Genomic DNA, 26,548 nt, shown 5'->3' with positions numbered 1-26,548 from the left:
TATCCAGATTGTTCTTTCTTTCTTTCTCTCTTTCTTTCTTTCTTTCTTTCTTTCTTTCTTTTTGATTGTTTTGTTTGATTATATGCCGCCTCGCTGATGACGTGTTTGTACTCGAGAATGAACGAAAAACGGGAACAGGCTTTAAGAGAAATGGCTCTATGGTGACGTCCGATAATGAACTATTAATGCAACAAACAACGAACGTGGAAAAATACTATTAAGGAATAAAGACTGCAAAAGGGGGCGAATGATTCGCAGAGGAAGCGGTGGTTGCTTTGGGGGACCGACAAATGAGGGAAAACTCGTTGCATATTAATCTCAGTCTCCGCCACTTATAACAAAGGCACCCCAGTGTACGGCGCCGTTAATGGACCGGCCAACGGTAGTGCGATAAACGATAACTTTCACGCCACGCGCCGGAGTAAGCGGCACCCACCTCACAACCTAGGCCAGGCGACGCTACTCAGCCTGTCCAGAGCGCCCTATTTGTTAAAAAAAAACAAAAACATATTTTTCCGGTTGCTTAGCAGCGCCACTGCGTGTTTTCTCTGCGGCAGCGTGCGTGGTGCTTCTCTCGTTGCTCGCGCTGCTAAGTCGCACTGCGCGTGCTCTCTATCTGTCTATCTTTCTCTCGTTGCTAGTGGCACTGGCGCTGTACGGTGAACAGCGCGTGGAATGGTTGGGACACGGCAATACTTAAACTACGGTGCCGTTTTCCAGAAACCGTCCGTTTTCTGTCATTTTAGGGAGCTAAATGAAATTTGGAGGACGCTTAAGCTTCACCTTTAAGAGTGGAACTCTATAGCATTGAAAGATCAATGACTGCTCCTCACGCCTCCCGGCAACTGGAGCTTTCGTAACCGTAATGTTTACCGGGAAACGCAGGCCGCGAACGCTGTGCCCGAAGGCAGGCTTTGCGGTAGAAACGCGGCCTCTAGCGTGGGCCGCGATGCAACGAAGGCGAGCGCCAGCTGGAGGCATCGCAAGGAACCGGACTCGCGGCTCCGTGGCCCTCAAGACACCCGCGCGCCGGCGCGCGCAAATGGCGAACGTCGCGGCCGGTCTGTGAATGGTAGGTACGCTGGAAAAGGGTTTCTTTGAATTTTTGTGTAATCGAATTATGTCTTCTGGTATAGTGAAATTACAATGCGAGAGCTATCATGTCTGTAGGTTGTGTGTAAGTTATAGTTTACGATTCTTCCACGTATTTTAGCTTGAGTAATTCAATCGGTTCAGTAAATTACGTGCGTCACATGGAGGGCCTGGGCACGGCTGGTTCGAAAATTCTTTTGCCTGTACGACGTCCGACGCCGGACGCCGACACCGGATTTTCTGCGACACCGGCTCCTTAACGCTGTCGCATTAAAACGTGGACTTAAGACCGCAAATGAAAAACTTCAAGTACGTTTCGTACAGCAGCAGCAAGATATCCTGCAACATCGAACTTGACGTATACGCAAGGTAAGCACAAAAAATCCACCGTGCTTGGGAATGTGTGAAACCAAAGCGAGTACTGTCAATTTTGTTACGATGTAAACCACGCTATTAAAATTTATGGGGTGCTGAGTGCCATTCATATGTTTGGTAGGTGCATCTGTATGCAAACCATCACATTATTTTATGGTAGTCTGCCTCAGAAAGATGGAAATATGGGCGGGATGTTTTGTGCAACCGATTTCAATTGCTTTTACACAGCAATCACGCGTCTCACCAGGACCAATCACTTTAAGAAGAAAACTGCATCACATAAGTTTCTATCTGATTATAACGACGTTACGCGTTTAAAGCAACGGGAACGTTAAGCAGTTGGTGCTTCCGATCTTGGGTTATTCAAAAACGATTAGCATTACTTACCGGTTAAAGGGCATACTTAAAAGAATTAGAAATAATATTTGTATTGGCGACTGCTAAGAGCTATTATTAGTGCAGAATCTTGCAAAGGCTTGCAAAGATTAAACGAAGTGTTTTGTGGAAAACAGTGCGCAATTGCAAATTGTGTAAACTACTAAAGCTGTCGTTTAGTCATGTGGCCGCCTCAGAAGTTCGCAGACCACGGGCAGAATTTCAGAAAACACTTATGAAATTTACCCTTTACATTACTGCCAAAACATGCCATAGCATTTACCGCGTTACTGCAATGGGCACCTGACCACGACAATATTTCTCTTTAGAAGGTCGTGCAGCGCGCTTCGTCCCAAAAGGGCCAGCTTTGTGTGAACGCGCCCGTATGTACGAAGCTTACTAAACTTTGTCGCTGTGTACTGAAGGCCACTCGATTTATGACAAGACAGGTATCAAAATTAGGCATGCGAGCATGAAAAATGCGCGATTTCACTCTGTGTGCAGCGCGGCGCTTATATAATCTGCAAATTTACCTCAAATAGGCGATTTCACAGAGTCTTGTCATTTGATGGAACATGCTTATAACGGCGCGTTCTTGAGGGCAGGACACAGAAAGAATGCACACAGAACAGTCGCAGTGTGCATTATTTCTGTGTCATGTCCACAAAAACGCGCCGTTATAACGATGTTCCACCAAGCCAGCAGCCAACTAACCCATCTGAGTCTGTTAACTCTTCTCATTGTTTCGTGTTTTTGCGGCTGTTGGGGGCACCGAGCAACATAAAGACACAGTATGCCAAGCCTGCGGGATGATGAAGCCAGGCTTGCCGAAGTCTAAACAGAAACAACAATAGCGCGTATTCGAACGCGAACGGGCGCTTGCTTGCTCCGACGGCAAAGGAGGCGACCGTCGACGTTCGGATATGCTCGTTAGGGGAGAAATCCGCGCTGGTGTCGCCGGCGGAAACTTGCGGTTGCCTCGTCGATACACAATGCGTGTTTGGAGCCTGGACCCCGGACTACCAATGGGACTTAGTGCTGGTTTCTCTCTGAAGACGAGATAAACGTGCACGTTCGAGCGCATTGTTAGCGCTTTCCGTACTATATCTGCCGGGTAGCGTGTGCTCCATATCATACAGAAACCAACAAGGAAGGTTGTAACAGAAATGGACGCAGCAAATGGAAGTAGTTGTGGGCGGGCACCCGTCTTCTACAGGTACACGAGATTAGTGACAAAGGAGCTGGTTACAATGAATGGGAATCTCACTGCAAGGAAACCTTATTCATCTGTAGAAAGTGTCTGTGTGTGTGTGTGTGGGTGTACGAAAGATAGATAGATAGATAGATAGATAGATAGATAGATAGATAGATAGATAGATAGATAGATAGATAGATAGATAGATAGATAGATAGATAGATAGATAGATAGATAGATAGATAGATAGATAGATAGAGAGAGAGAGAGAGAGAGAGAGACTTTATGGCTGAAAAGCGGAGAGGTCGACCTAAGTGAAGTGCTTCTGTCCTGTTACTCCACGCTGTGGGGGCAAGGGAAGCATGGATGAAAATGTGAACAGGAATTTTTATCAAAACCTCTTGTGCAAATAAAGCTAGTTGTTTCATTGTTGCTTTCAGTGTGCTACACGTTGAAAGCTACGTTCAAACTGCAAGTTGAAGGCGCCTGTTAGCCAATGTGTGTCAGTCGAGACAACACATTGTGTGTATACTATTTGGAGCAGTAAAGGTGGGCAGACAAAGCGACCTTTTCGATGTCTGGGAGCGTAAATATTTATGGAGGGATACTGTAGCTCGCCTCGCTAGCTGCAGGAAAAAAAAAAGGTGAGGGGGTCTGAATGAAAGTGCCGCGAGAGAGGAACTTGTTTCGTGGGTTCACACTGTTGATCGCATGCACACTGGAGAACGTGGTACGCATGCACGATGCTATCGTGCTACGGCGCAATGTTGGCCGTGTCGGATGCATCGCTTTCGCACACTACCGCACGAAACAAGAAACGACTCTGCTAGGCGGTGGCTGGTGGCTGGAGCAGGCGCAACCTTTTATTGAGGCGAGAGCCTTTGTAGGCTCATGGTGAAGTTTGTGTCGGCAGATCTGACCGCCGGAGTGTCCGCCGAAGCGTCATCACGCCATATGAAGACAGATTAAAAGACAGATTAAAGGATGAAGTATTGATTGATAGTGACAGTTCGAGAATGATAACGTTTAATAGAGATTTGTAGAGGTTAATAAGGAAGACTAATGACTAATAATGAATACTAATGACTTGTAATGACTACTAATGACTCCAAAATGACCAATATGTCTAACGACGGCTTGTAATGACTGCAATTGATTAAACATGACTGAAATGCTTACTAGTGAGCATTAATGACTAATAATGACTGAAACAACTTGTCATCATCAGCCTGGTTACGCCCACTGCAGGGCAAAGGCCTCTCCCATACTTCTTCAACTACTCCGGTCATGTACTAATGTGGCCATGTTGTCCCTCTAAACTTCTTAATCTCATCCGCCCACCTAACTTTCTGCCGCCCCCTGCTACGCCTCCCTTCCCTTGGAACCCAGTCCGTAACCCTTAATGACCATAGGTTATCTTCCCTCCTCATTACATGTCCTGCCCACGCCCATTTCTTTTTCTTGATTTCAACTAAGATGTCATTAACTCGCGTTTGTTCCCTCACCCAATCTGCTCTTTTCTTACCCCTTAACGTTACACCCGTCATTATTCTTTCCATAGCTCGTTGCGTCGTCCTCAATTTAAGTAGAACCCTTTTCGTAATCCTCCTGGTTTCTGCCCCGTACGTGAGTACTGGTAAGACACAGCTATTATACACTTTCCTCTTGAGGGATAATGGCAACCTGCTGTTCATGATCTGAGAATGCCTGCCAAACGCACCCCAGCCCATTCTTATTTTTGTGATTATTTCAGTCTCATGATCCGGATCCGCGGTCACTACGTGTCCTAAGTAGATGTATTCCCTTACCACATCCAGTGGGTCGCTACCTATCGTAAACTGCTGTTCTCTTCCGAGACTGTTGAACATTACTTTAGTTTTCTTCAGATTAATTTTTAGACCCACCCTTCTGCTTTGCCTCTCCAGGTCAGTGAGCATGCATTGCAATTGGTCTCCTGAATTACTAAGCAAGGCAATATCATCAGCGAGTCGCAAGTTACTAAGGTATTCTGCATTAACTCTTATCCCCAATTCTTCCCAATCCAAGTCTCTGAATACTTCCTGTAAACACGCTGTGAATACGACTTGTAATGACTAGTATTGACTATGAAATGACCAATATGTCTAACAACAACTTGCAACGACTACAATTGATTAGAAATGACTAAATATGCTTAGTAAGGACCAGTAAGGACTAATAATGACTGAAATGACTTGTAAGGACTACTGATGACTGTGATATGGCCAACATGTCTAACGACGGCTTGTAATGACCACAATTAATTACAAATGACGGAAAATGCTTAGTAGTGAGCTGTAATTACTAAAAGAAGGAAGAAAAAGAGAAGAGGCAAATAGAACGAGGCGAATGGCAAGAGGAAAAAGAGTAGGCTTTCGCCGTTCACCTGTTCAGAGAGATCTTAAGAGACCCCGTAAATTTTTTTTCCCGACATTGCGCTCGTGCCGCGGGCTTTAAAAAAAATAATTCTCGGCTTTTACGTGCCGAAACCACAGTCTGCTTATGAGGCACGCCGTAGTGAGGGACTCCGGACTAGTTTGTTCACCTGGTGTTCTTTAACGTGCACCGAATGCACGGTACGCGGGCTTTTCTGCATTTCGTCCACCTCGAAATGCGGCCGAGGTTTGATCCCACGACCACCCGCCGTGGTTGCTCAGTGGCTATGGTGTTAGGCTGCTGAGCACGAGGTCGCGGAATCGAATCCCGGCCACGGCGGCCGCATTCCGATGGGGGCGAAATGCGAAAACACCTGTGTGCTTAGATTTAGGTGCACGTTAAAGAACCCCAGGCGGTCGAAATTTCCGGAGTCCTCCACTACGGCGTGCCTCATAATCAGAAAATGGTTTTGGCACGTAAAACCCCATAATTTAATAAAATCCCACGACCTCGTTCTTAGCAGCGTTAACGCCAAAGCCACGAAGCAACCATGGCTGGCTTCCGGACTTCGTCGTGTTACTGTTTGCCGTCACGGTGCTTAAGTGCCTGTGTCTGTCTGTTGTTAGGTAGGAAGTCGTCGATTTGATCCCCAGTCTCAGCATTGCGATAAGCGATAAGCAGAAAAAGTCAGCGCTCTTGTTCAGTCTTTGTGTGCACGCTAAGAGAACCCTAGGTTACCCGTTTCTTACACCTTCTGCGTTGATTGGGGACGTTAAACTTCTAATGATACTAATGGCTGCCCTATACCTAAAGAGTAAATCGCTAATGTACTAAATACTACGTTTTACTCTGTCTTCACCCGCGAACCCACTGAGAACCTTCCTTCATTCCCGTCCTCTGCGCATCCCCTGATGAGCTTTAACACCTTTTGCCCGATTGGTATTGCTAACGTCATTGATAAAAAAATCGTCATCAGCTGGAACTGCTGGTATAAACGCTAAAGTGCTCATGAACACCAACAAGTAACTAGTTTTATTTTATCACTCATATTTGAGCAATCTCTCATACAGGATCAGTTCCAGCATACTGGTGGATTGGAGAAGTTTTTTTTTTGTATTCAAAAAAGATAACCGGTCATCACCAACCAATTATCGTCCCATAGCCATTTCTAGTAGCGCATTTCCTGTTTTCTAACAGCTTTTTTTCACCACAATCAGCATAGATTTCGCCCCAACCACACTTTTGAAACCCAACTTGCTCTTTTCCTTCATGAAATTCACTTGCACCTTGATAATAATGTTCCCATTGATGATCTGCTTCTCGAGTTTGAAGATGCCTTTGACAACGTTCCCCACCGTCCCAGCTACCATGATTTAACTGTGATCCGTCTGTGTTCAACTGGATTTGTGAGCTCCTAACTGATCGCCGACAGTTTGTTGTTGATAATTCTTTTAGGTCTCCTCTCTGACGTGTGTACTCTGGCGTTCCCAAGGTATTGTACCAGGCCCCCTCCGCTTTCCAATTTATATTAACGACCTGCCACTCAATATTGGTTCTGTCATTAGACTTCTTGCAGACGACTATGTTCTATGCGACCCCGCAGCCAACCTGTCTTGTTTTTCCATTTTGCTGAGGGATCTTATCAAAATACAGGACTCCTGTGCCAACTGGCTAATGCCCATGAATATTAACAAAACATTTGTAATGTATTCTCACCGACGTAATTTTACATAGCCTCCATTATCACCCTATATAGTTCTCCCATAGCCGCTACTAACATCATCGAGTACCGAGATGTTCAAATTTCCTGTGATCTAACATATTTACAACATGTTATCAACATTACTAATTATGCTAATTGAGTCCTTGGTTAGCTTCATTGCCTTAGCCCCTGCAGTCACAAAACTAGTAGCTTATAAACACTCGTAAGAGCTAAAGTTGAGTATTCAAATACCATTTTTGACACTCATGAAACTAACCTTAAAAGTATGCTTGAATCCAACCGGAACCATGCCTCAAGATTCATTCTCTTATTACTCGAACAATATCAGTATAAATTCGTAAAATCTCTGCTTGACATTCCTTTTAATTGCCTTTTGTCGTAAAATTGTGTTTTTGTGTCTTCATCATATCTTTTTCTATTCCTTGCCACCAGGCAACGCATTCATCAGACCAACCTATTGGACATCTCGCAATTGCCATACTAACACCTTATATACCTAGCGCACCCGCACAAAGACCTCCCAGAAGTATTTTTTTTTTCTGCATACGGCACAAGACTGAAAAACCCACTCTCCTACATCGCCATGTTAACAGATTGCGCTCAGTTTCAAACAACAATAGAGAGTCATTACTTAACATGTCAAATGAGAATAACTGCCTTTTTTGGCGCACCCTTCATGTAATATTCCTGTGGGACCCTTGAAGTATGAATAAATAAGAGTAGGATAAATGAAATCAATCGACATCATTTGACGTGCAGGTGACAGCGTGAGCCACGAGACAATTTTTTCTGTGTCGCGATGCGTTTGCTTCGCGTTTGATCCCGAGCTCCTACTTCGTGCTGGCACAGCTTCCTTCTCTATGCTGACACTGATAAACTTGCATCGACGGACACACGCGCCGATTATTCGACGTCCGTACACAGTCCCGCGTGACGCCAAACTCTCGCCTCGGCAGATCACATAGATAACTTTTCAGGCCCCCGCACAGATTTTGCCGCCACCTGCTACGCGCCGACCGTTTGCGCAGTTCGCGGCAGTAGACCGGCAGTGCGTCATCACTTGTTGCACGTGCGTTTTCAAAATGGCTTCCCAGCGTCGCTATTCTAACCCACGGTCGACGTGTACCGTGGAAAATGGAACGCGGGGTGCCGAACAAGCGTTGCGTGCCGGACTGTTCACGACGTGAAGAAGCTGCAGCTACTATCAGCCCCGAAATACGAGACCATTTGAAACGAGTGTATCCGCGGCCTTCATCCGGGCTATAGCTTGTGCCTGCGTCGTACACGAAGGTAAGGTCCCTCATGTAGTCGAGTGCTGCTGTCCTCGCGCTTTCCTGCAGGTCGAGTTATCCACTTAAAATGCATCGGCCTAAACGTGCCGCCTGAGAATGCAAACGCCGCACTAAGAACACACTGACTATGGCGACGGCGTAAAGCGGCGACTCACTACTACGCGCGCTGGTTTTGTATTCGTACAGCCGGGCGCCGTTCACTTGGCGAATGCGATTGGGTCAGTTGCGTCTCTGAGCCTTGCTTACATCAGACCTTTATGTTGGGAGCAAGAGAGATCGTATGCCAATCCGCGCGCTTCAAACGTTCTGAATATGCTGAGCTTGTCGTACTAAAATTGCACGTGTCTGTTATCGCATGTGTCGACGATGGTGGCTTTAAGGTTATGCCTTCTGAGATGTCCAGTGTTACCCAGTCAGCTTGCCGCGCACTTGTGCGATTTGAAAAGAGCTTTCGAGTGTTTCTATAGAGGCGAGTGGTTCACTGAAACCGCGAGCATGGTGATTCGGGCGAACTTATGAAAACTGTTGGCTTCTATACACATTGTTGGAATCGATCGAAGAATGCTTTCCACTTCTGTTAGGCTAAAGCTGATAAAAAAATCTACGTGGGGCCGAAGCTTTAAGAGTAGCGCGGAAGCTCGGCAAAATTCTAAGGGCTGTGAAACGAGCGATGTAGCGAATATTTAGAGTTGCAGCGTTAAAAGGGGGCAGTATAAAAGAGAGTATACTAGTGTAGCTGATCTTGTTCAAATAAAGAGGAAGTAGGGGCCTAAAAAAAAGTTCCTTGACTAGTCTAGTCTTGCTTGCAGGTTTGAACAAGTGCGCGCTTGGCACAAAGTGTCCGTTCTGTGTCTTTCAGTTGTCTTTTGTGTAAAGTGCGCGCAAGTTCAAATGTGCAAGCAAGCAGCGGGATTGGGAAGGTCGAGCAAAGCGTAGGACAGACAACCACTTACCACTCATTGTGTTACCCTAATAAACCAACGGTTTATTAGCGTTAGCACAGAGTGGTAAGTAAAGGGAAAACGCTCTTGGCGACGGTAGGTAATTAGACAGTGTGATGCGCTCAGGAACGTTGCAGACGGGCTCAGTTTACGCAGGACAAGGTTATTGAAAGATCGCTAGGAAAGGCATTCGCACTGGAACGGACATGAAATGCGCTTTTCATGATTACGACGAACGGTAAACGTTACGGCAAACATTATTTCGAGGCCATGTACTGGGGCGCTCCTCGTAGCTTGTCGTGGAACACTGGGATATAGGAATTGAGCAAAAAGGTTGGATACTAATTGGGTATAGTCACTCGTGAAATATAAAGGATGCCTGGGGGGGGGGGGGGCTGCATCTTAAGAGCACCGCATTGCTTATGAACAGAACGTATTCTTTCAGCACACTGTGCCAGTAACCGAGTGGGACTGACGGCCACGCACCCTTGTACCGTGCTTTGGGTGCATGGTAAAGAACCCTAGGTGGTCTCTGACCCTTTAACGTGATCGTAATTAATAGCGTTAGGTTTTGGGATAATCTTGATTCACGTTCGCCGCGACTGGCGTTGTGACGCAGTTAGCGAAAAGCAGCTCGGCCGTGGTGACAACGCTACTTTTGTGTCTACTGAGTCCTACTGGGACAAGTTCGCGACGCTTTCTCTGATCCGCAACATGATTGTAATTGTTACTTTTTGGGATAATTTTGAGGCACGCTCGCCGCGCCTGGCGTTGTGACGCAGTTAGCGAAAAGCAGCTCGGCCGTGGTGACATAGCTTGGCGCGTACTGAATTCTAACGGGACAAGTTTGTGGCGCTTTTTATGGCCCCGCAACAACATATACCTTTTTTAGGTAGGTACTCACGCTCGTGCAAAACGCGACGAGCGATTGCCAAGAGTGATAACACGGGAGCGTAGCTTGCGCCGGTAGAAAGGTTCAAAAGATAACGCCGAGGAGCTCAAAAACCAGGAACTTGTAGCGTGAAAATTGTCTTCTGAACGACAGGAAACATGTTTCGCACCAATGCATTTGTCTTGAGTGCGAGTAGAAGGCATTCTGAGAGGGTCTAGCATGGCCTGGCTGAGAGCCTGCGCTGTGGTCACCTCTGTGCACGTAGCGTACCATCGCGTCGGCTGAGGCCAAGTTGTTTTGGAAACGCGCAGTCGCCCGTGTATTTGTGCTCCTAAAGTGCAGGAAATAAGGACTGGGAATAAGGGAATGCTTGGAAATGGAATGTTTTCTTCATGCTTTTCGTATGGTATTGTTTGGGATGAGTCGTGTATATTCCACGTCATGTAAAAGCGAATTGATTTTGTTTATAATGCCGCCCATTCGCAACTTTATCACGTTTCGCCTCTATACGCAGTATTTCTATAATGTCTAAATACCGCAACGACACATGTTTGTACTTTACCTTTTTCTGCTCATGCCGTCCGGCGGAGGTTCGTATGGGAGCTACTACTGCTTACCTAGCGCCACAACGTTGGATGAATGTACAAAAAACTCGGAATGATCATTCATACGGAGCAAAATAAACATTTCCTAATTTCACAAGGCGTCTGGCGTCTATATTATATACTGTAATTGCGCGTGACACAGATTCGATGGAGGCTTGTAAAGATCGTTCACAATCATTTTTAATAAAACGTTTGGAAGACGCCTGAACTTCGCCTTTAAGAGTGGAACGCCAGATAGCATTCAAATATTCCCGCCTGCTTTTCACCCTTCCCGGCAACGGCAGCTTATATAACCGTAATGTTTACCGTGAAACGCTGGCGGTGATCGCTATGCACGAAGGCGGGCTTTCTGGTTGAAACGCGGCCTCTTGCGTGGGCGGATCTCCTGTTATTATTTCGAAATTTTAATATTTATATCCGAGGATATCTAACATAAAAGGTATGCGCTGTCGGTGTTTCTTTCCATGACATTTGTTTGTGGGCTGTCAAATCCAACATTCCAAGGAATGACTTTGTAAAGAGAATGAAAGACAATGTATGAGCAACTTCAGTGATCGAAAACCACGGAAAACAGGGACTTGAAAAAGACAAGTCATGCAGAAGTCCACTTGACGAAACGTTGGCTCCCGCTTTCACCATGTTCTCGTTTTGGTCATCGTCTTTAGTGATAGAAGCGTGGTTGGGTATGCGTAGTTAGGAATGATCTTTCGCGAAAAGGCGGTCGACGCGGAGCGCCGACGCCGGATTTTCTCCTGCACGGAGCCGCGCATGGTCAAACAATAAAAGAAAAAAAAAAGTGGCTGTGGCTTAGCTAAGGTTAAGCCCAGGATGCGAAGCATACTAGCCTTTATTTTAGTTGTTGAACCACTGTTTAGCCTGGTGAACTGCTGTTGCTTGGCTATATTTGGTTCGGCTAGTAGAAGAAACAACTCATGCGTTACTCTGCTTCGCCTTCAAGAGTGGAACGCGACAGCGTTCCCGTCGACCCGCCAAGGGGTGTAAGACAATGGGCTACGGCGCAGCGACTACGCGCCCCGCATTGGACGCGGTGAGCGTCGAGCAACGCAGCGTTCGGCGCGGCAACGAAATGTGCGCCTGAGCAAGCGACGCACGCCTGAGTCTTAGAAACAGATTGTTTCTAAGGCAACACCGCATTCACTAGAGGCGCTTTTGTACCGCTTCGAAGCATCGTACTCGTGGCTCAGTGGTAGCGTCTCCGTCTCACACTCCGGAGACCCTGGTTCGATTCCCACCCAGCCCATCTTGCTAGAGTTGAGCCAAAGCCACCTAGAAAAAGCGCAGCTGCTTATATACCGCCGCGACGCCGCGAGCGACGGCGCGAGTTGGAGCCCCGTTTCTCCTCTGTCGTGACGTCACGGTGTCACGTGGTATTGAAGGCGACACCGCCGCGCCTGAGGAGCTGGGTTGAGCTCTAGTAATATGCTTCGCATGAAAAAAATTCCGCGCCGATCAGCGCAGCCGCCGTAGTGCGTTCCAGCCAGCGTTCAAAACGCGCGCGTCCGAAACCGAAACTGGAAGCGTTGTTCAGGTATTAATGCCGGCAGCTTGACCCTCTACAGTCATTCGGCTGCTGGGCTTTACGGAAGTGCCCGCACTTGTTGAATTTTCTTTCTCCATGGCCTAACGTGCGGCGAGGCCGAGCGTGTTATAGACGTGTTATATAGACGCTTCTCCTGCCGTGATGTACGGCCAAACGCGAGGAAAGTTTGTGCAAAGCGAGCAAAAGCTAGAAGCCACTTCAAATGACGTTGATAGGTCAAGTGACGGATGGTGGTGGTGGCGGTGAGGATGCTGTAATTGACGGGATTATAGCTCAGACGCATGGGTAATCCAAGGGCCTTTGCACTAAGGGGCATATACCGCAAAGGCACTCACGCGGAGTGGCACACGTCAAAGGAGCATCTCCTTTTTGGTAAGCATGCCTTGCGGAAAAGGAGATATCCGAGCTCGTTTATGGTCCTAAAGGGGTGGGCCTGGTGCGGAGCTCTTCGAAAGAAAAGTTCGCATAACGGAATGGTGTCTTATTACTAATTTCAGTGCTCGCAACAGGGATCTTATACTTAGCAGTGACGTAATCTGCCTGATGGTGAACATTTACTGCAACGATGATCTCAAACCATCGTAGCCGGTGCCACAGTTATGATCGCCGCCGTCGCGTCACTCTGACTTCGTGCACATTTGGCTTACATGGACAGCGTAATTGACAAGAATCTATGGTTTTGTTAGAGCTTGGAAGTGCCGTGTGCCTTTTTCTCTCGACATGCATTGTGCGTTCGGACCAGCATATATCCTAACAACTTGCACACAGCCGCACAGCGGTTCCCGTTGCGCTAGTGTCGGATGGCAGAACCCGCTGGGCAGTGGTCGTACTTCCTGAAACGCTGGCCCCGCGCCGTTTGCTAGCCAACTGAGGCTTTGAAGCTATGCTGATTGGGCGACAGTGACGTTCGAGGCACGCCTTTATAAAAAAGTGAAACCAACTGTAGTTCTCTGCAATGGCTGAACAATTGAAATGTGAGCGGATCGGGCAGTCAACGACGCTCAACTTAAAGCCGCCTAATTTCGTGAAAAAGACTAAAATTACGTGACCTTCTTTTTTTTTTATGGTTACTTGGCATTGACCAGATGCACCATTTCTAACGTTATGTCAGTTAAAGTTTGAGATAGCAACGGTCGCGCATTTGCGCTTCCTCCTACGTTCGTTTAATGATGATGAAAAACTTTACTTATCCCTCATTAAAGGGAAGGGGGCAACGGAATAGAGGGTGGGGGAGGAACTACTTGAAGTAGGCCTTCCCTATCCTCTCAGCCCACTCTAGGATGGCCTCCTGAAGGTCGGGCCTCGAGTTGCGCAAGGCAGCCTCCCACTGCTCCTCACTAGTTATTAATTGCTTGAGGAAAGGGGGTGCTTAGGGCACCCCCACATGATGTGGTTTAAGTCTGCTTTGAGAGAGACGCAGAATTTACAAGAGGGAGAAAGGTAAATGGAGGGATGAACGCGGTGAAGGAGGTAAGGGGAGGGAAAGGTGCGAGTTTGCAGCATTCGCCACAGAACTTAACACATGCACGAGGATTTGATCATGAGTGGCGGAAAGTTTAAACGGTCTAATCGGTAATGTGTGCAGATGTCGTGGTAGGTAATAAGCTGATCCCGCGCTGTAAGCGTCGCATCCTCCGTGACGAGGTCCGACGCATGCTTGAGCCCGGACTGTAAATCCTCAGGCACTGGCATGAGCCGCCTCGTTTCCAGCAAGGCCCGCATGCGCGGGAGTTCAGATGAATGCCACAGTTTGATGGAAAGGATGGGCCAAGAGGAGGGAAAGAGCTGGCTTAGAGACCCTGCCCGCTCCGAAGTTATATATGGCTGATTTGGAGTCGCAATGATGAATTTGGGATCGTGAGGGCCAGGGCTATGGCTGCCTCCTCCGCCTCTTCCGAGAAAGTGCCAGGAATGGAGGAGGCCGCAGCGACCTGACCGTGAGAGTTAACGACTTATATTGCATAATGGTTTCTGTTCCCATATTTGACGGCATCAGCATAGAGCACGTCTTTTGAGGTCGAGAATTGTTTTTGGAGAGCCTTTGCTCGCTGCCCCCTGCGCTGTTTGTGGTGCACAGGGTGCATGTTTTTAGGAAGTAGGAGGATGCAGAGGTTCTCGTGTATGTGATTTGGAATGGTGTATTTAGTCTTGATGATGGGTGCCGGAGTGATAGAAAGAGTTTGTAGAATGCGTCGACCTGTTGCGGTGTTAGAAAGTCTGCTATATTGGGATGTGAGGTGGGCTTCTGTGAGTTCAGTAAGTGTGTTGAACGTGCCAGTAAGCATGAGCCTTTCAGTGGAAGTACGTATGGGGACACCCAGAGCGAATTTATATATTTTGCGTAAAAGAGTGTCGATTTTATCTGATTCTGATTTAAGGAACTATAGTAGTGGTGTTGCGAACGTAATCTTACTGATAACGAAGGCCTGGACCAAGCGGAGAAGTTCGGCTTCCTTTAGCCCGCCATGTTTATTGGAGACTCGCCCTAGAAGGCGCAGGGTGTGATCGACTGTGGTTTGGAGTGTATGTAAAGTATATGTGTTGAGCCGGTTGCTTTGAATCTAAACTGAGCACCCGGAGCCTGTCCACTCTAGTAACAGGGATGTGGTTTAGGATGACCTGTATACTAGACATGTGTTTTTTGGCCCCTCGGTGGGATGACAGAAGTAGCTCGGATTTTTGAGGGGAGCATGTGAGATTCATACCCCCTGCATGAGCCACGATGGCGTCTGCTGCGGCCTGTAGAGTGTCTTGAATCTCTCCATCGGAACCGCCAGTACTCCCAAGAGTGATGTTTTCGGCGTAGAGAGAAAACTTGAGATCAGGAATAGATCGCAATGCTCGCGCCATCGGCATCATAGAAAGATTAAAAAGAAAAGGGGAGAGCACTGAGCCTTGGTGCGTGCCGTAGCTACCCAAAGCGTACGAAGGGGATTGCTCTGTGCCTATGTGTATGGTTGTGGTACGGTTGGCTAAGAAGGCACGTATGTAGCCGTACGTCTTTCCGCCAACCCCAATGCGATTAAGCTCTCGGAGGATGGCGGAATGTGAAACGTTATTGAAGGCTCCGTGGAGGTCCAGACTGAGAATTGCTTGCGTATCTAGACTACTATTGGGTATCTAGACTACTATTGTTTAGCATGATATCTTGGCATGAGAGATTTTCGAAAACCTACCATTTCTGATGGATAAAGATTGTTGTCTTCCATGTGTTTACTGAGTCGGTTAAGGATGACGTGTTCGAGTGTTTTACCTATAGACAAGAGGTTAGTGATATAGGCCTGAGATTAGAAGTGTTGAGTGGTTTGTTTGGCTTTGGGATAAAAATTACCCTGGCATCTTTCCACTAACTAGGGAGGGCGCCAGTGTCAAAGCAGTGATTGAAGTACGCCGTGATGGCTGTGCGGAGTTGTTGTCTAGATTACGGAGCATTTTGTTGTTAATAAGGTCGGGGCCTGGTGCTTACATTGTGCGCAGGGTGGCGAGGGCATGGCGAACTTCTGCTTCCGTGATAGTGGCGCTTAGTAGCTCGTTGGGTTCGCCAGTGTACTTTCGCATGTCATACTTCTAAGCGAGAGGCAGATGTTTATGGTGGAGGTCGTCGAAGGGTCCGTTGAGATTGTTTTTGTGTTTTTGAGATGTGTTGTGATGTAGCAGTTTTTTTATGCTGTGGTTGTGGTGTGCGCGCGATGTGGTAAGGTCTAATAAGTGTCGCAAGAGTCGCCATGTGCGCTTGTTATCGAGGTTGTCATGCATGCTTTCACATACCTGGCCCCACTGCTGGCAGGCCAGTTATGTGGCGTACTCCTGGATATGGAGGTCTAATTTAGCAATTCTGAGTCTGTCTTCGGTTGTGCCGTCGCCTCTTCCACCGTTTGAGAAGAGACTGTTTGGCTTCCCACATGTGTAGAAGCTTGAAATCAACCGTAGTGAGAGCGGTTTCGGGGGGCAGAGTGGTAGTGTGCGTCTGGAAGTCTGAGTGTAGTTGCTGAACCCATTCTGCGGTGTCTTGAATGTTTGTGGGAGCTGATATCTGGCGGGCTTCTCGGAAATTGTCCCAATTGGAAAGGATGAGGGGTTTGGGCGCAAAGGGTTTGTGTTTGAAGTGTAGTGTGATGATAATGATGCAATGGTCGCTACCGAGGTTAACTTGTGAGTTGTTCCTTGCGACGTGTTGGATTCTGTGTGTAAGCGTAAGATCGGGGGAGGTGTCCTTAGCTACGCTGTTGCCTAGCCTGGTTGGTGCATCGGTGTCGTTATGTAATGTGAGTCTGTGGTCTTGTATGTGGATCCATAGGGCTCTGCCCTTAGGAGTAGAAACGGAGTGGCCCCACAACTGGTTGTGTGCGTTGAAATCGCCAAGAATTAAGTGGGTGACAGCGGCAATAACTTGTGCGAAAAGGGAGTCAATCTGGCGGTTTGTCTTGCGGACGACTATAGATATTTAGAATGTAAAGGCCAGAGGCATTATTTTTGCGAGGAATAATTTCTAGAAAATCATGCTGTATATCGACGCTGTCGAATTGAGAGTGATTGGCAGTGAGGTGCTTTTGCGTAAGAATTGCCGTGTCGGGCGGGATACTTTATTGGTCTGATATACATTACAACCTGGGAAGCTGATTAGTCCGTGAGTTTCCTGAAGCGCAATGACAGCTGGGAGATTAGAAGAGGAGGCTAGAAACTGTTGGAGGTGTGCTTTCTTTTTTCGGAACCCCCTACAGTTCCATTGCCACACTTCAAGCTCGGAGTGTGTCGGGTTGTTGGCCATTGTTAAGCGGAGCTGGTGGAGAGGCGGATGGAGCAGGTGCAACTATGTTAGGATGATTCGCGGTGACTCCAGCTATCCAACTTGTAGTTTGTTGGTTATCACCCTCTTCCGGCCATTCGCTTTAAAATATTGCAGATGGCACGTACTACGTGAGGTGGTCTAAGCGAAGCTGTGGGGAGCTGGCAGAACGGAACGATGCATCTCGACAAGAGACGAGCAGCGTTATGTCTGCGACGAACGCTTCCTGCAACCGTCGGCCCAGTCAGAAAGGCGACACAGCTCCACTACCGAACACACCATCTAAACCATGAGATGCCGCAAAGCTCTCGCACGAGAGCACATACGCCTCGGAGCTAGTTCGTGTTCGTCGACGAACGCATATTGCAACTCTGTTGCGCGAGAGCCTCCAGCGGAGAAAGACCGCCGACCACGAAAACGAGCGACAGAGCTCAAGGAAGTGGATCAGCAGTTGCTTCGGATGCTGTACCCCGCCATTACACCCCTGCATCGAAGTCGATCGAAGTCGAAATCGAAGTCGATGAACAGGATCGCGAAAAAACAGCGTTTGTGACACCTAACGGGCTTTATGAGTTCAAAGTTGTCCCCTTCGGTCTCTGTTCCGCGCCTGCCACCTTTCAGCGGATGATGGATACCGTCCTTGCTGAACTCAAATGGCAAACCTGCCTCGTATACTTGGACGACGTCGTCGTGTTCTCGAGCACGTTTGACGAACTTCTCGCACGACTCGAGAGTGTCCTCGCGGTGATCCGTACTGCCGGCCTTACCATCAAGCCTGAAAAATGCTACTTCGGGTTCCAAGAGCTCCAATTTCTTGGCCATGTCGTTGGTCGTAGAGGCGTCCGACCAGACCCCGACAAGTTAGCTGCCGTAGCCGAGTTTTCGCCACCCACAGACAAGAAGGCTGTCCAACGCTTCCTTTGTTTGTGCGCATATTATAGGCGCTTTGTCGAGGAATTCTCGAGAATTGCTGAGCCTCTGACAGGGTTCACACGCGACGATGTGCCTTTCATTTGGTCGGACGAGCAGCAGCAGTCGTTCAATGAATTGCGCAAGCGCTTGCAAGCGGCCCGAATACTTGCTCATTTCGACGAAGACGCTGACACTGAAATTCATACTGACGCCAGCAATACCGGTCTCGGCGCAGTTCTTGTGCAGTGGCAAGCTGGTGCGGAACGCCCCATTTCTTATGCAAGCCGCAGTCTCACCAAGGCTGAGAAAAACTACTCAACCAATGAAAAAGAATGCTTAGCGGTTGTGTGGGCAGTTGGTAAATTCCGACCCTACTTGTACGGTAGCACCTTTAAGGCTGTCAGCGATCATCATGCCCTGTGCTGGCTTGCCAACCTCAAAGATCCTTCAGGCAGACTAGCCCGTTGGAGCCTGCGCTTACAAGAATACGGCATTACAGTTGCCTACCGATCGGGAAGGAAGCACAGCGACGCCCACTGTTTGTCACGCGCACCACTCCCTACGATGTCCTCGGACCCTGACCACGACTTGCAATTTGTCGGCGTTATCGACGCCATAAAGACGTCTTCAAGGAGCTGAAGGTGTCTTACCTCGGTCGCTCGTGCGCGGCCTATCATCGTACTATTTGCACAACAACTTCCTTTACAGTAAAAACTGCGGAAGCGGTCCAAATACGTACCTCCTTGTCGTGCCGTCGGCGCTGCGCCAAGACATTTTGCAAGCATGCCATGATGAGCCATGTGCGGGACACCTGGGATTCGCTAAGACATTAGCAAGGATACGCCAGAAGTATTATTGGCCCCGGATTTTTTCTTCTGTGCAACAGTACGTCAAGACGTGCCGTGATTGTCAGCGCCGCAAGAAACCACCAATCAAACCAGCTGGCTTTCTCCACCCTGTGGATCCTCCTCAAGCACCGTTACAACAAATAGGAATGGATCTACTTGGGCCATTCCCAGTGACCTCTTCGTGCAACAAATGGATAGTTGTCGCTACCGACTACTTAACCCGGTACGCCGAAACCGAAGCTATTCCGCAAGCATACTCTTATGAAGTGGCCAAGTTCTTTGTACGCCACATCGTCCTACGACATGGTGCACCGTCTGTTCTAATCACCGACCGCGGTGCAGCATTTACAGCCGAACTTATGGAGGACGTTCTCCAGCTGACGCATTGCTCTCACCACAAGAGCACTGCGTATCACCTTCAAACCAATGGACTAACTGAACATCTGAACAGAACGCTGGCTGATATGCTCTCCATGTATATCGACGTAGAGCACAAGACGTGGGATGAGATTTTACCCTATGTAACCTTCGCGTATAACACTGCTGTACATGAGACTACACAGTTTACGCCGTTTGAACTTGTATACGGGCACCACGTCACGTCAACACTTGTTGATAATAGCCCGCCCAGCGAACACGTGGAAGAATTCGTACAAAGCCGAAGAAGCACGCCAGCGTGCTCGGCATCGTATCCGGCGCCAACAGCATACCGACACCCTGCGCTACAACCAGGGTCGACGCGACGTCCATTACAATACCGGCGCCTTCGTGTGGGTCTGGACGCCGATCCGTCGCCGTGGACTCTCGGAAAAGTTGCGCGCCGGTATTTTGGGCCCTACAAGGTTACACGCCACCTCAGTGACGTGACCTACGAAATCGTCCGTTGCAGTTCTGACTCCGGTTCGCTCCGTCGTCGTCCTCGCGCAGAAGTTGTTCATGTAGTGCGCATGAAACCCTACTATGCGCGTACCTGAACGCCGAGATGCACCTGAGCAGCTCCATTTCTTGTCGCCGCAAGAACTTTTTGACGCGACCGAGACGGTCGCTTTTCGCGTGGGGGGTAAGGGGGGGTGGCAATTGACACAATGATGTGGGGCTCCCGCACCGCGGGACGGCGCGCGCAAAGGCCGGCGCCATCAAAGACGACGAAGTGTGTGAGCTGCGCGTTCTTCTCCTGGCCCGCCATTAAACAGGCGCGTCTATTTTGTCAGACCCCGTCTTCAATCTACGTTACAATATAACAAGAGCGGCATCCCTACAAGCTTCGGCGGAGCCTTCACTTTGCTATGACAATTTCAATCCCTTTCATGCAGTGTTCAGAAACAATGAATGTCCTTCTTAGTCTATTCAACTATACGGTAAACATGTCGTGTGTAGAGCCTAGCATCTTCAGTATATGCCTTTTTTGTGGGTGGAAGAAAGAAGACGACAAGGAGGTTAACTAGGTTGCAGCTGATTCGTTACCCTCTACTCCGGGAGGTAGAAGAGGGCACTGGGTTCTGCGTTCTGCGGCAAGTGACCAAATTAACGTATGAAATGTCACTATTGACTACAAAGTCTTTATCCGTTTCGCCAGTGTATACTATATTCTGCACGTTTCTCGACTGAAGCATTTGTCCTTTTTTCGGCTTTGTTGGCAGCAAAGCTTATTGAAAAAATGTCATTGTTTGCATGGCATTAATGGTCCCGTGCAACGTGGCCTGTCTGAATGTTCGCTTGGTCATCTCGAGTTTCTCGTCGCTAAATTTAGTACGAAGTTTCACCAAGCATATTTAGCGGATGTTGGCATATGCCATTTCAAAGTGTGGCACCACACTAAAACAAGGTGCAGGTGTACGCATGAAGGCTCCCTATGGAGTCCTAAGGCGCTCATCAAGAAAAGCAACTGCCTCGTCGCCTTAGCTTCGCCACGGTTTGCATTCAGTTCGCCCTCGCGCTCGCAGCAGATCATGTGACCTGAAATAATCCGCGTGTGGACCGCATACGCACCGTCGTCACCGGCACGACTCGACGAAGGCTATCCCAACAAAATGAGTGCCAACCGTAGAGTATATATTTTGCAGCGTGGTCCCAGCTAAGGCCCCACCTACAAATCACATCACCATCTACGTCCTGTAACTATCACCAGCGAACATTTCTACAGATTCAAGCACATATTAACTATGCATTCGGAGATGGTTCCCGAAGGCGCGTCTGCGTCAGCAGGCGTTCGGTGTGTTGCGACACCGTGTTCCCGAGCATGAGGGTTGGACCCTCCCGCGTGTAGCCGTGTGCTGTTTGGCCGTGTCTGGGGAAAGGGGGATCCTGGGCATTGAGCTGTTGCCAGGTGGATGGACCTTTAAGGCCCCCCGGCGGAGGCAACGCATCTGTTTGGCCTCTGCTTCACATAGACGGCAACTCCAGACTGAGCCACCTGGAGGATAACAGCAGTCGCCTTTCCCCCCTCTCTCTCCTCAAATCTTTGCCTCTCTCTCACTTTTTGGCCTTCCCTGTCATCTTCTCTCTTCCATTTACTTCACTACTCCTTGGCAGCTAGGGTTAACCTTGTATGACTATCCTACTTTTGGGTACACCGTATTTGGTTATAGTGACGGCGTACGACTGCAGCGCCTGTGTTGTGTTCTTCCTTCAGTCCTCGTCCTTTGCGCTGTGCACACGTGTCGATATTGAATCACCAACTCGCCTTAGCTTCCACCTTGTCAAGCACGACTGGCATCGTGCAGAAGTTGTACGCAAGCTCTGCCGCGTCCCCTCGTTGGGCTCCGTGGTGGGCGATTGGCGCTGTTGCCGAACATACGCATTTTTCTTATGACAGCGCAAACCTCTGTTGTCTATGATCGGCGTCTGAAAAGATGCCGCACCGAAGCACCGTCCCAGTTCTCCTTTCGCAGCAACGCTCCATAATTTCCCATGTAATATGTAGTACACAGCGAAAACAACATACCAGTAAGAAAGCTCTCTCCATTCCTGGTGGTCAAATGCCTTAAAGAAAAAATCGGACCGACATTCAAGGCCTCAAAAATGTCTAGCGGGGACCTCCTCCTAGAATTAAGTGAGAAAGATCAAGCACAGAAGCTCCCGGAACTTACCAGTATTGGCGACGCGACAGTGACAATTTCAGCCCGCACAACACCTAATACAAGCAGGGGAATGATATCAGAGAAGGACTTGCTCGGCTTGAGCGACGAGGAACTGCTGGAAGGTTCCCAGGAACAATATGTTACCAAAGTACAAAGAATTTTCATCCTCATGAACGACCAAGAAATTCCGACAAAACATGTTATACTCACCGTCGGAACAAGTGTAATGCCTACCTTGCTGGATGCAGGTTATGTAAAATAAATGTCAGACCATATATCCCGAGCCCCAGACGATGTTTCAAATTCTAAAGGTTTGAACATGCTTCACATGCATGCCGAGAACAAACAGCTTGTGCTAAATGCAGCTCCAACAATCACCAATCTAACAATTGCACCTCTTCCTCACGTTGTGTTAACTGCAAAGGAGACCATCCAGCTTACTCACGGTCTTGCCCTGGCTGCAAAAAAGAAAAAGAAGTAATTGTATTAACTGTTAAAGAAAAAATCTAGTTCTTTGAAGCAAAAATGTAAGAGGCCTCCCGAGTCCTCCGAGCCCACGCATAGTGGTCCCGCAGGGACCCCTCCCACCACCGTGGTGGAAGCAGCAAGCACTGCTCCATCCTCTTCAAAGGCCCCTGCAGACACCAGTCCCGCAGGGCCCTAAAATCAACCGAACTCCAAGGCCCGAGACATGTGTCTCGGAGCTCGACTCTCGGTCCTCCAGCACCTCAGAGAGAGCGATGGAGGTCGACGCAGAGACCCCGGTGTCATCGACACCGAAGGCGCGGAAGCAGGGACAGAGTTCCAATAGCCATGTTAAATAAGAAAGCGATAACCTAAAGGTTATCGATCCTTTGTATTAGCCTTATGTAAATCTGTGTCAACTAACATCTTCTCATCTCTTATTCTTTCGTAGTGCCATTCATCATCATCATCATCATCAGCCTAGTTACGCCAACTGCAGGGCAAAGGCCTCTCCCATACTTCTCCAACTACCCCGGTCATGTACTAATTGTGGCCATGTTGTCCCTGCAAACGTCTTAATGTCATCCGCCCACCTAACTTTCTGCCGCCCCCTGCTACGCTTCCCTTCCCTTGGAATCCAGTCCGTAACTCTTAGTGACCATCGGTTATCTTCCCTCCTCATTACATGTCCGGCCCATGCCCATTTCTTTTTCTTGATTTCAACTAAGATGTCGTTTACCCGCGTTTGTTGCCTCACCCAATCTGCTCTTTTCTTATCCCTTAACGTTACACCCATCATTCTTCTTTCCATAGCTCGTTGCGTCGTCCTCAGTTTCAGCAGAACCCTTTTCGTAAGCCTCCAGGTTTCTGCCCCATATGTGAGTACTGGTAACACACAGCTGTTGTACACTTTCCTTTTGAGGGATAGTGGCAACCTGCTGTTCATGATTTGAGAATGCCTGCCAAACGCACCCCAACCCATTCTTATTCTTCTGGTTATTTCAGTCTCATGATCCGGATCCGTGGTCACTACCTGCCCTAAGTAGATGTATTCCCTTACCACTTCCAGTGCTTCGCTACCTATCGTAAACTGCTGCTCTCTTCCGAGACTGTTAAACAATACTTTAGTTTTCTGCAGATTAATTTTCAGACCCACCCTTCTGCTTTGCCTCTCCAGGTCAGTGAGCATGCATTGCAATTGGTCTCCTGAGTTACTAAGCAAGGCAATATCATCAGCGAATCGCAAGTTGCTAAGGTATTCTCCATCAACTTTTATCCCCAATTCTTCCCACTCCAGGCCTCTGAATACCTCCTGTAAACATGCTGTGAATAGCATTGGAGATATCGTATCTCCCTGTCTGACGCCTTTCTTTATAGGGATTTTGTTGCTTTCTTTGTGGAGGATTACGGTGGCTGTGGAGCCGCTATAGATATCTGCCAGTATTTTTACATATGGCTCATCTACACCCTGATTCCGTAATGCCTCCATGACTGCTGAGGTTTCGACTGAATCAAACGCTTTCTCGTAATCAATGAAAGCTATATATAAGGGTTGGTTATATTCTGCACATTTCTCTATCACTTGATTGATAGTGTGAATATGGTCTATTGTTGAGTAGCCTTTACGGAATCCTGCCTGGTCCTTTGGTTGACAGAAGTCTAAGGTGTTCCTGATTCTATTTGCGATTACCTTAGTAAATACTTTGTAGGCAACGGACAGTAAGCTGATCGGTCTATAATTTTTCAAGTCTTTGGCGTCCCCTTTCTTATTGATTAGGATTATGTTAGCGTTCTTCCAAGATTCCGGTACGCTCGAGGTTATGAGGCATCGCGTATACAGGGTGGCCAGTTTCTCTAGAACAATCTGACCACCATCCTTCAACAAATCTGCTGTTACCTGATCCTCCCCAGCTGCCTTCCCCCTTTGCATAGCTCCTAAGGCTTTCTTTACTTCTTCTGGCGTTACCTGTGGGATTTCGAATTCCTCTAGGCTATTCTCTCTTCCACTATCGTCGTGGGTGCCACTGGTACTGTATAAATCTCTATAGAACTCCTCAGCCACTTGAACTATCTCATCCATATTAGTAACGATATTGCCGCCTTTGTCTCTTAACGCACACATCTGATTCTTGCCTATTCCTAGTTTCTTCTTCACTGTTTTTAGGCTTCCTCCGTTCCTGAGAGCCTGTTCAATTCTATTATTACATTTCAATTCCGAGATGGCTTTTAATATCCATTGGAATTGTAGATGTCTCATACGCAACCTAGGTGACATTAAAGACATCATCAACATCTTCTTACCAGTTGCAGTGTGTCTTCAGGAAACGAATCTCGGTCCAAAAAATAGTCACATTCCTAAGGGTTTCACCGTTGTTCGAAGGGACAGCGAATATTTCGAGCCGTTTGTCAAAAGGAGTCGCTATAGTCGAGCAGGACGGCACTCCTATCCGAAATGTCCGATTGAATACATGTTTCGAGGCCGTAGCCGTCACCATTATGTCTCACAAAACCATCAACACAAGCTCATTGTATATTCCACCCCATACCTATTTTACTACTAAACACTTAGTAAATTTAACACATTAATTACCGGAGCCGTTTGTTTTAGTAGGCGATTTTAATGCTCATTGTACTCTTTGGGGCAGTGTCAAAACTGACCAAAAAGAACAGCTGGTTGAAGATTTTATTCTATTCACTGATATCTGCCTTTTAAATTCAGGTGCACCGACCTACATTTCACCAACTTCCCTCATTTTTAGTTGTTTAGATTTAGCTTCTTGCTCACCATCTCTTTGTAATGGTAGTAAATGGGAAGCTCTCGACACTTCATATGGCAGCGATCACTTACCCGCAGTCATCAAACTCTTATCACCACCAACTTTAAGCGTTAGGCCACGCCAATGGGAATTGCAGCTCGCTAACTGGCCGCTTTTTATGGAGACCGCGAAACTGGAAGATGTCTTTTCGCCAGAGCTAAGCGTTGACGAACTTAAAAAAATCACTTAGGTTATAATCTCCGTGGCAGAAAAGGAAATGCCCCAGTCATCCGGCATTGTGCGCAAGAAGCTAAATTCCTGGTGGACAAATGACTGTACTGAAGCTAAAAAAGACCAAAATAAGGCCTGGGAAATCCTGCGGAGGTACCCCACCTATAGCAACCTTTTAAACTCCAAACAGGCCAAAGCCAAAGCACGATTTATTCGAAGACAGGCTGAGAAATCATTATGGCAAAAATACATATCTTTAATTAACAGTATGGCCACATCAAAACGAATGTGGACCAGGTGAGGAAATTTAGAGGAGAGTACCATCATATTCAATACCGCTACTTATATGTGCAGGGACACAAACAACACTACAGGACCGGGCCAACTTATTAGGCGAACACTTTTACAACGTCTCCAGCTCAGCAAACTACTCAAATACATTCTTAACATACAAAGAGTCGGCGGAAAAACAGAGACTGCCCCCACTGGGGCTTCAGCTGAGCTGTATAACCCCCTCACAATACATCGGAATTGAACAGTTCTTTCTGCCGGTAAAAAAAAAACGGCACCAGGCCTTCATCGTGTCCACTACGCAATGCTGGCACACCTGTCTCGAGCACCGGTAGATGCCCTTAAGTTTTTCAACAAGATACGGGAGTCTGGGGTAATGCCTTCAGATCAGAAAAATGCAGTATTAGTGCCTTTTTTAAAATATGGTAAACCTGCAACATCCTCAAGCAGCTACAGACCCATTGCACTAACAAATTGTCTAGCCAAACCCTATGAGAGCATGATAAACATAAGACTGACATTCATTCTTGAATGAAGAAGCCCAGTAGACATGCACCAGTGCTGATACAAAAAGGGCTGCTCCACCACTGACCATCTCGACCGACTAGAACATGAAATACGTGATGCATCTCTACACAAGAGTCTCGCGGTTTTCTTCCATTTAGAAAAAGCGTATGATACCACGTGACGATATGGAATATTGAGACCTGACTGACTTGGGAATTAGTGGCAGA

General features: G+C 47.7%; 1 protein-coding gene across 2 annotated transcripts in view; it reads left to right on the top strand.

The window, feature by feature from the left end:
- Positions 1-8,170: 8,170 nt before the first annotated feature.
- The window catches only part of LOC126530835 (atrial natriuretic peptide receptor 1-like), a 363,348-nt gene continuing 344,970 nt past the window's right edge, over positions 8,171-26,548 (top strand). For both annotated transcript variants that reach the window (XM_050178130.3, XM_050178129.3), the window contains exon 1: positions 8,171-8,444. The gene's annotated coding sequence lies outside the window, so the exon portion shown is untranslated. The remainder of the gene's footprint in view (positions 8,445-26,548) is intronic.

The sequence above is a fragment of the Dermacentor andersoni genome, chromosome 5, assembly GCF_023375885.2.
Source record: "Dermacentor andersoni chromosome 5, qqDerAnde1_hic_scaffold, whole genome shotgun sequence".
In the NCBI taxonomy this organism is placed as follows: Eukaryota; Metazoa; Arthropoda; class Arachnida; order Ixodida; family Ixodidae; genus Dermacentor; species Dermacentor andersoni.
Note: the sequence above shows the minus strand (reverse complement) of the source record. Positions and strands in the feature narration are given on the sequence as shown.